This window comes from Lolium perenne, chromosome 4 (assembly GCF_019359855.2).
Source record: "Lolium perenne isolate Kyuss_39 chromosome 4, Kyuss_2.0, whole genome shotgun sequence".
Taxonomy (NCBI): Eukaryota; Viridiplantae; Streptophyta; class Magnoliopsida; order Poales; family Poaceae; genus Lolium; species Lolium perenne.
The window spans coordinates 118,052,851-118,061,100 of NC_067247.2; the positions used below are offsets into that span (position 1 = coordinate 118,052,851).

Genomic DNA, 8,250 nt, shown 5'->3' on the forward strand with positions numbered 1-8,250 from the left:
TTGCACTTTACATACTCGTACTTTATTCAACTGTTACATCAAAACCCCCTGAATACTTGTCTGTGAGCATTTACAGTGAATCCTTCATCGAAACTGCTTGTCAACACCTTCTGCTCCTCGTTGGGATCGACATTCTTACTTATCGAAGATACTACGATACACCCCCTATACTTGTGGGTCATCACCGCCGCGCGGAGGCGGTAGGGTAGGGTTAGTATCGGTGCTTCCTAGCTTGCAAATAAACAAACTTCAGTTTTCCGCTTATGTTATGTGGTTTTCATGAGTTGTTGGCTTCGATCGACATGTTCTTATAATAACTTGGAGGTGTTATGGCCTTTAAACTATTTAGATTTCGTTTGGTATAATGTCTTTACTTGGTACACACAGAAGGCTTGATTTTATACTTTGTTCCTCCGGTTATCAAGTACTTTGTTTTTTTATGTTCATTATAACTTGAACTGTATGAATGTAAACTCATGTAGAAGGAAGGAGAGTGTCTCCTCGACTGGATAGATGTCGGATGCCCGAATGATGGTAAAGCTGAGCCTTCTACAGGGATCTCACCAATTACGCTATTTCTTAACACAGTACATGAAGGCAAGAACATCGGACCAAGTAGAAAGAATCAAGTTGATTGCCTTGTTCTACCGTGTTTTTAGTCTATGGTTATTACCAAGTGTGCCTCCTGTTTTAAATTAAACTAGAACAATACCCCACGTGTTGCAGCGGGTATCTCTCTAAGAAATCGAATAAAACACATAAAATTTGGTTTATAGAATATATAATATTTAGTTGGCCTTAGTAGCTAAGACACTAAATTTAATAGTCATAAAATGGATAAGTATTTGAAAAATTCAAGATTATTATATTTCAGAGGTCTACGTGGTTGATTTAGATAAGGTGAAATCAACCGATTGTAGAATTAAATGATATGGATGACTTGCATGAAAAATACATGCACATTGCGGCATTACGTTTTTTTAAAAACGAGCTCATAATTAACACTGTGTTTAATTCACAAAGAATTTATTTGGTTGCCAAAACTATTTGGTGTTCAAGTTGGACATGACTTAACTATGTAATGATATAGCATGAGGGTGCGATAATATCAATCGAGCGGCAGATAAAAGAATGACATTGCTAGTTTAATGGTTAAAAATAGATAATCTAAATATATTGCATGTAGAGATAGATAATAAATAAGAACTACAATTAGTGGGATGATGTGGATAAATGATTGGCTAAGGAAGTAGGTGATGTGGATAGCTTGCATGTTGAGATAGACAAATATTAATTGCACTTAGTGGGGTTTTGTTTTATAAGAAGTATAGATTGTACTGTTTCACTTATTGGTATCCGACGTTGTAACGAAATTTGTGATGAGATACTTGATAATATATCACTACGGGGACGAACAGCTACACCGACGGCCCCGCACCGTCGGCACAACCATGATCACCGTCGGCACAGTCTCTGCCGACGGTCACCGTCGGCGTCTCCCCGTCGGCACAGTCGGCGTCGGGGTCTGCGCGCGCACCGTCGGCACAGAACTTCACCGTCGGCACAGCCGTACGCCGACGGCTGGACGGTGGCCGTCGGCCGCCTCATCGTCGGCACAGCCAACCAGCCGTCACGCCGGCGCCGTCAACGTCCCAAGCTGTGCCGACGGTTACACCGTCGGCACAATTTTCTTTTTTTTTTCCCAGAATGGCGGCAAAACGGTGGCTGTTCAAACTGGAAAATCGCGCGAAACTGGGCCTGGCTGTGCCGACGGTGTCACCGTCGGCACAGACCCTGCCATTTGGCACAGCTACGGGCCTGTGCCGACGGTGACACCGTCGGCACAGCCAGGCCCAGATTTTTTCTGTTTTTTGCCAATTTGGCCTCATTTGCTCAGGAAAATCGCACAAAATGCACATATTATAGGATTGAATATGCAGTAACATATATAGCACCATATAGCACAAAGATATCACCGTATAGCACCAAATCTCACAAATATAGCATCAAATCTCACAAATAGCACAAATATAGCATACAAGACCATGATACATACACCGGATCCACTACAAAGATGGAGCGTGTCATCATGTGCTAGTACAATGTAGAAACTATGGTGGTGCACCACCCGAGTGACGATCTAGCTACAGTGACGAGCTAGCTCCGAGTCGGTGAAGTGAGGCCGCTGTATCTCGACGGTGCTCGGGGAGGTAGAACCACGACGAGAGCCACCGGAACAGAAAAAATGCCGAGGTTCGGCGAAGCACCAGGAGAATGGCGACCGGGGTGCATCGGCGTACCACAAGGAGTGTCGTTCCCGGATTCTCCCAATCCCTACATGTTGGAGGGAGTTAGCAACTTAGCCATGTCACACCAAGTTAGCAACTTAGCCAAGTTAGCAACTTACCGGGGTCAACTGACGCTGACGCTTGTACATGATATAGAACTCCTCCTTGGACGGGAACACTGGCGTCGGCCCCGGATGAGGTGGCTCTGGGAGTGGTTCCTCTCGCACTCCAGTCATCATGAACCGAGTGAAACTCTGCAAGAAACGGGAGAGATAGCTCAGATTCAAACATGGGGACTTATGATGTTTTGCAACCATAGAGATTGAAACTTACCGCCATCTGGTTGCTCGTCCACTGGACATAGGCATCTTTCACAAGGTCATGCTCCTTAACCTTCTCGAGATACTCCTCGTAAGCTACTGCATAGGCCTCCTCGAGCTGAGTCTACAATTTCAGAAATAATGCGTCTCATCAACATAGCCATTCAGGAACAAGAGTCAAAACAGAGGATGAAAGTGTGGATGACTTACATCTACCTCTACCCGAGAACGGCCTGTAGTCCGCGAGGAGGTAGCGTAGCTGCCGGAGGGGAGGGTAGCCTTGATCTGCGTGAAGTTCCTCTGAGGCTTGAAACTGACAAGGCAGCGGGACGTCCATGCGGCTGGCCGTACCCGCCAAAGATCATCGCCACCTCGTCGACCGGCTCGGTCATCGGGTCCTCCACCTCTGGATGGAGCTTGGCGTACTCCTCGCGATATCTTTCCTTGCTCTCTTTGGCCTTGCCGTAGTACCTCTCAGGCGCGGGCCGAGGCTCGTTCGGACTGGGCGTCACCAGCTTCATGTGCGTCCACGCTTCCATCTCACCAACTTCCCTCCCGAGCTTCTTCCCCTGCATCACAAAACAAATGTTATGCATATCATCGAAAATCAAAAAAATGCAGCTTGTTCCATTTTTATATGTACCAGACGCTCCCGATAGCGATCGGTGCTGCTGCTCCCCGCACTGTGTGTTCCCTGGTTCCCACGGTTGGCCTTGTTCCGGTCGCTCACGGCCTTGAAATCGGGGTTTTCGCCGACCCAATTCTTGACCAACTCCATGAAGGCGGCCCTCTTATTATTATCAGCCCAATGTGGTACAACCTGCAAAATCAAAACTCATTTGAAGAACAAACAATATAGTTGCAAGTTAGCCGCAGTACATAGAATCGCATTGACAATTACTTACCGACATGAATTGCTCTATCGTCATAGCCGGGGCGAGTCCCTGCACAATCTCAGGCTTTGTGTACCTTACGCCCTGCTCAGCATAGAAGTGGCCGATGCACGTGATCCTCTGGTTGTACCACTGCTGCCGTGTCAACTTCCGACACATGCTACGGAGGATCACGTCCGCCCTCTCCTTATGCTCAGTCGCCACCCTATAATTGCGCTGCAATCAAGCATAACAGAAAGTGTGAGAGGCATGAGTTATCACGGTGGGGTTATCAACTACATATGAACGAAACCCAAAGAGTATGCATTACGTACCCAAAACTTCTTGATCACGGCGTCGGCGGCGGAAGTAAAGCCAGGGTAAGGCGCTATCTCAAAGTCTTCCCAAGTGTAGGCTAGCTTGGACTCGCACCCAAGGACCGGAGTGTACATCCCCGGCCAGTACTTCCTAATAGCAGCTCCAATCAGACTCCCTGGCACGCGGACATTCCCCGTGTATGTGAAATTCCTGCACAATTATCAAACATTAGAAAATGCTAAGTGTCATAACGAAAATGAAATCACCTTACTACTTACTCTGTCTTTCCTGGGACAAGGAGCCACTTCTCATCCTCCGTAGCAGGTTCCTTACTCTCATCGGGAACCTGCGCTTCCCCACGAATCCGCAACTTCTTCGGAGCCATCTCCGTCGAAGCCTCCTCGTCCCTAGACTCCTCCTCCTCCTCCCTAGTGTCCTCCTCCTCCTCCCTAGTGTCCTCCTCCTCGTCCAGCGACTGTGAAGCCACTGAGCCAGAAGCAGAGGGAATGTCAGCTAGAAGGAGCTGTGCATTCCCCCCTCGTCCTCCAGCTCGTCCTCCCCCTCGTCCTCCAGCTCGTCCTCCCCCTCGTCCTCCAGCTCGTCCTCCCCCTCGTCCTCCCCGTCCTCCGTCTGCGTCTTCGTAACGCCGGGTGGGAATAATGGGTCTTGCACTCCGTCTGGAAGCACCCGGCCCTGGCTTCCGCTGATGCATCTGATCAAGCAAGGAGCTCGATGATGCCTTCCGTCCGCTCATATTGGGCAATTACCTGCATAAGAAAAAGAGAAAATAATTAATAAGCATGTTGAAAATTAATAAGCATAATGACAAATATAGGTACTAAGCATAATGAAAAATGTAGGTATTAAGCATAATGAGAAATGTATGTATTAAGCATAATGATAATGTAGGTACTAAGCATAATGACAAATGTATGTATTAAGCATAATGATAATGTAGGTACTAAGCATAAAAGACCCTCACCATTCATCACCACTATCATCTCTAGGCATTGGGTTCTCAGCCTCACTATCAAAATCAGTATCATATGAGTATTCATGGTCGGCATTGGGTTCCGGTTGAGTCTCGACAATGTTGTCTTTGCTCGCATGGCGCTTGGTGAGCATAGCTATGTCCTTCAGGTCCACCACGGTCTCACCACGCATTTGTACATCGTTGTGGAGATCCTGAAGACCTATGTCTATTTGAAGAGCCCCGAACTGCTCTTCCTCTTGATAGAAAATTCCCTCATATGTTACCGGGTCATGTTGCAGCAGGTGTTAAGGAATGCCTCCCCACAATTCTTTTCGGTGTGCATCATATCGATATTATGGGGAAGTTCAAGGTCCTTGTAATACTCGAGCTCTGTTATGCCTGCTATGTGAGTCCAGTTGTGCGTTTTACCATATCCCTCAAATTGGTGGCCGGGTTCCTTACTAGGCTGGAGAGCACGTAGCTCAGCATCAACAGTTGCACCATTGAACTTTGGTATTTCTTTATGTTCAAGCACAACTACGCCTTTCGTGAAGTTTTTCTTGTCAGATCTGAACCGATGCCCTGGACTGAGGAACTTGCGGTGTTTGTCAAAGGCAACATATTTGTGTCCAGCTTTTAGGTGCCTGAATTCTAGTTCGTGCTCGCACACTTTGGGCATGGAAACTTACCAGCTGTACTATGCCCACAGAATAGGGCGTACCCGGGTAGGTCATGCATCGAATAGTGGAACCAAACTTTCATGATGAAGTTTCTCTTTGATGCTCGGTCGTATGTCAATGTACCGTGATGCCACGAGTGGTGCAAATCATCCACAAGTGGTTGCATTAAGACACTCAATTTCTTCCCTGGATATTCAGGCCCTGGAAGGATCATCGACAAGAATATGTTCTTCCTTTGCATTACGACTCCGGGAGGGAGATTGAGCGGAATAACAAACACGGGCCAGCAGCTGTACGCGGCAGTCGACATACCATATGGGTTGAATCCATCGGTTGCTATCGCAATTCTAACATTCCGAGCCTCACTTGCCTCATTTGGGTGCTTTTGATCGAAGCGCTTCCATGATTGACCATCAGATGGATGTACCATGGGTACCCGTTTCTGCTCGTCTTGCAATCTTATCCCGGTCTTATGCCATGTCATCTGCTTGGCAGTCTCCTCGAACATGTAAAGCCGCTGGATTCTTTTGATGAATGGGAGATAACGAAGAATCTTTATGGCTACTTTTGTCCGCCTCTTCGACCATTGCCTACATCTACCTCATGATACCTAGAGTGACCACACTTGGCACAGATTTGTCATCCGCATAGTCTTTCCAAAACAAAAGGCAAAGTTTTGGACAGACATCATATGTTACATAATCCATTTTCAATGCTTTCAAGATTTTCTTCGTTTCGTACATGGTCTTGGGCAAGCAATGACCTTCGTGCAACATGTTACCTACTGTGCTCGTAGTCTTTTCAAAGGATGCTCGAGTACTCTCAAACATGCACTTGTCGGCTAGCAATCGCGTGATGCCATCAAGTTGAGACATTTTTGCACCCGGGTATAGAGGCCTCCTAGCTGAGGCCATCATATCAATGAAGGCCCTCGCGGTTGGCTCAGGTTCCTCCTCCGGAAGTTCCTCCGGTTGTGGCGGTCCCTCCGGTTCAGTGCGGTTCCTCCGGTTCAGACTGTTCGTCCCATGGTAACTCTGGCATGTCAGCATCCCGAAGATCATCTAGCAAGTTTAAGATGCCATCGTTCTCATTGCCATCGATCCGCTGCCGCATCACCTCACCTCTATCACGTTCGTGCCGAGAAAAGTCGACCGGCGGGTCGTAGTCACGCATATACCCATTCCACCAAAGGTGTTTAGTCATCTCTAGAATATCCTTAGGATGACGCCTCCTGCAGACATTGCAAGGGCAACGGGGACGAACAATCCCCTTCGAACCACGAGCTAACTCCTTCACTAACAAATCGGTCTTCCATTTCCATTCATCTGTCACTTGAGTCGAACTAACACGGCCACTGTACATCCACTCATTATCAGCCATCCTGCTTTATTGCGTGACAAACAACAAATAGTAGCATGAAATTGAATGCATCATATTTTTACTTTTCTACCGGCGAAACGCGTGCATCAACCTACATCTCTACTAGGTGGGCTCCTAGCAGCCCCGAACTCGTAGTTGGGCACGTTCTCCACGTTGCTCGGGTGCGAGACAGAAGACCTCCCTCGCTGCTCTCCCGATACACGTCTCGGCAAAAAGCCGAGAGGATGTGCATCCGGAGAACAACAGGGAGGCGCTGACGAAATCCTGTCTCGCACCCGAGCAGAACATGGAAAACGTACCCAACTACGGGTCCGGCGACTGTCCCGTAAATGCCACAAGCGTTACGGTTCAAAATATGCTGACCACTAATGCATATTTATCCGCGTAACGCTTGCAGACGGGAATTGACACCTAGGTTACGCGACTTGACGGAGAAATTAAATCTAATGACATAAAAAATGCGAAGGGGGAGTCGGCAATTCAGCTCACCCTCGGCTGTAGAGGAAGTAGTCGAACAACCGGCGATGTCGACGGCCGTAGAGATGCGCCGCAAGATCCGGGATCGTCAAGCGTGATGCTCACTATGGGACCTAGTTAAAATAATAAAAGTTTGTCAATGACAGATGAATAAACCTAATTGCATTAACATTTATAATTCAATTTTCATTTCAATTTCATTAACATTTCTAATAAAACGCGGGGTGCTCAATATGGATGCATTTCTAATTCAATTTTTTTTCAATTTAATTAATATTTCGATTTACAAATACATAAACCTAATTCCTACAACTTTCGATTTACAAAATTCGATTTACAAAAAAAGGAGCAAGGAGGGGCTTACCATGGTGGGAGGAGGAGGGCCGGCCGAGGGCGAGGGGGCCGGCGGGTGAGGGGAGCCGGGGCTGCTGTGGGTGAGGGAGGCAAGGGCGACACCGGCTGTCGCGGGAGCTCGGCGCGGCGGCTGGCAGCGGGTCGGGGCAGGGCAGCGGCGGGAGGTGCGGGGGCAGTGGCGGAGGCGGAGGCGCGAGGTGCGGGGGCAGGGCGGCGGCGGGATCCGGCGTGGCGGTGGGCTGCGACGCCGTGAAGCGGGGTAGCGCGGCGGCGGGATCTGGCGGCGGCGCGGGTGGCGGCGGGTGGTGGCGACGCGGCGGTCGGGAGGGCGATGGCGGCGGCGCGGGGGCAGGGCTTGGGCGCGGGGGCAGGGCAGGGGAGCGGTTGAGCACGTGGCCGTGTCGACCAGGCAGTGATGCCGCGCGGGCTGTGCCGACGGCCAGGTTGTGCCGACGGTCACCGTCGGCACAAGTATTTTTTATTATTTTTTATTTTTTATTTTTCATTTTCATTTTTTTACAGAAATAATAAAATAGATTATCACACATGGCAATATTTTTTAAATTTTTATATTCCCCCCTTTCCCAC

General features: G+C 48.4%; 1 long non-coding RNA gene across 1 annotated transcript; it reads right to left on the reverse strand.

The window, feature by feature from the left end:
* Positions 1 to 2,271: 2,271 nt before the first annotated feature.
* Positions 2,272 to 2,835, reverse strand: LOC139830901 (uncharacterized). The gene is made up of 3 exons (XR_011744418.1): positions 2,622 to 2,835; positions 2,408 to 2,542; positions 2,272 to 2,334 (listed from the first exon to the last, which is right to left on the reverse strand). It is a non-coding gene; the product is annotated as an uncharacterized lncRNA (long non-coding RNA).
* Positions 2,836 to 8,250: the final 5,415 nt, after the last annotated feature.